The sequence below is a fragment of the Fukomys damarensis genome, unplaced genomic scaffold, assembly GCF_012274545.1.
Source record: "Fukomys damarensis isolate Sample0158 unplaced genomic scaffold, DMR_v1.0_HiC HiC_scaffold_19, whole genome shotgun sequence".
Lineage (NCBI taxonomy): Eukaryota > Metazoa > Chordata > Mammalia > Rodentia > Bathyergidae > Fukomys > Fukomys damarensis.
Window position 1 is genome coordinate 30,450,767 of NW_022900931.1, and position 2,514 is coordinate 30,453,280.

Sequence of the window (2,514 nt, forward strand, 5' to 3'; positions counted from 1 at the left end):
TAGCAAGCAGAAACCCAGTCTGCAGCAAGCAGGTCGAGCGGTCAACCCGGGTCACTTCCAAGGGGGAGAGCAGGAGTCCCCCAAGCACTTGGATTCCATTTTAGATTTGGGCAGAACAGAATGGAGTGGGAGCAGCAAACAACACGAGAGTGGTAGTAAAGATGGAGATGAAGACAGGTTTTACTGTTTGGCTGAGCCCGGTTCACAGGATGTACACTGAGACTGACAGGATCAGCACCCGGTGCGGCGGGACACGCTGCAGTTGTGTACACAGGCACTTGCAAACTCTGTATCCCTGCTACTGTAACACAAAGAAAGACGAGAATGAAGCCCCTGGTCTGATGGAAAGCCCCACTGGATTCTTCAGCACCTGTAAGAAGCCACCTGTGCCACCCAAGCAAGACAGGTGAAGATGCTTACCAGAGACTGCTGTGAGCCAGGTTGTTTTGTTCTCATTTGTTACACACAGGTGAGTGTTGGAACTGTTACAATCCATCTGTTTTCATGCAGTATTAGTTTAGTTCTAAATATAGCAAACCCCACCCAGGTGCTATCAGATGAGCAATTACTGCTTAGGTAACTAGGTGTAAAGTTTTACATACCCATTAATGTCAACAGTTTATGACAAGTTGTGTGAAATGGACTCTAATCACAGGGAAAAGAGTAGGTTGCTCCTGAGACTGACCGTAGAGCATGTAAAATGATTTTCCTGGGTTCTGTTCTGTCGTCAATGAAAAAGATGTATGTTGTAGACAAAGTTGCAGAATTAAAAAGAGATCTGCTTTTAATTTATTCTTTTTGTACTAAGAATTTGTATAGTACCTTTACATTTTGCAAAAAGTGTTGTCAACACTTATTAAAGCATTTTCAAGATGAAAAGATTCTAGTCGCCTCTTGGAGATTGTTTCTAAATGATAGATGCTCCATCATAATCTAGGAATTTATAATTTATGTACTGGGAATTGAACCCAGGGGCACTGTACCACTGAGCTACATCCTAGCCACCCCCTCCCACAGCTTTTTTTGAGACAGGGTCCTGCTTGCACAGGATGGCCTTAAACTTGAGATCCTCTTAGGGGCTGGGGATTTAGCTCAGTGGTGCTTTCGCCTGCAGCAGACTCTGATACAACACACACAACCTCACAGCAACATGACACACTTGCCAAGTCACACACAGCTCGAAGGCCAAGAAGTGTGTGTGTCGCTGAGGGACTGAAGTAAAGCAAATACAATGAAAGTGTGACTGTAGCTTGCCCAGACCTCTCTCCTATCACACGAGGCCAACCTGACGGGGACACGGGGTGCTCAGGTACATGGCGGAACATGATTCTGGGTGAGTCTGTGAAAGTGAGATCAACACTGGGACGGCAAACTGAGTGAAGCAGGCGGGTACCATCAGCCGGAAGCCTGAACAGAACAAAAGGCCTGATCACGGCCTGAGCTAGGACATTGGTCCCCTGCTTCCCAGTGGAACCTACACCATCATCACCTCTCCTAGTCTGAAAGCCTCTGGGTCTAGATGGGAATTCACACACTGCTCTCAGACGTGGGTCACGGGATGGGTCTCACTTCCATAACCACACTGATTGTGTAACTGTGTCATCATGTGCACACAAACCCACGCATCTGTATTTCTTTCCTGTCGGGTCCGCAATAAACATCAGAAACCCTACACTGACTCCACATTGCACCAAAGAATCTGGCTTCTCTTTAGCTCTGCCATCTTCAGCATGTCCTCACGGGAAGGCAGCCAGACCTCTGCATCACAACTGCAGGGAGAGGCTAGAGACGCAGCTTTCCCGGAAGTTCCATCAAAGAGACCCTACCCCTCCCTCACCAGCAGAAGCGCATCATACGCACAACCATGGCCACAAAGGGCCCAGTGAAGGGAGCAGATTCAATTGCACAGGCTGCAGCTCTTGAGAAGATTCTACGGCTAATGGAGACAGTGAAGACAGGGTAAGCAAACACGTGTGACACAGACACTCGCACACAAGATGAACAGCCAAATCGACAAAGCAATAACCTTGCCGGACTAAAACTTAACAAAGTACAATTCACGTTTCCTCTTCTCAGACACACCATCTGATGCAGCTGACATGATTTTTATGGAATCTGCCAGGCAGCTACTATCTTATGTTAGCCCAAACTAGTCCTTACTGCCCCGCTGCACACAAGGGTAACAGTATATGGCACAGCATATAAGCAGCATGGCAATTCCTACATCTAGCAGAATAGACAGAGAACTATAAATCAGTAAGAAAAAGCAGTTCAACAGGGAAAAAGTGGAGCGGGATGGGGAATCCATCTTGAGTAGGAACTTCATAAAATATCCAAACGGCCACAAAGGGAAAATGGACTCAACTTTATTGGCCATCAAAGAAATGTGAATCAAATCTGCAATATGCTACCAGTCTGACCCACCAGAAGGGAGAAATGAAAGGGACAGAAGTATGTCAAGTGTGGCCACATGTGGAACACACAGAATTCTTAGCCCTTCTTGTGGGCGTATAA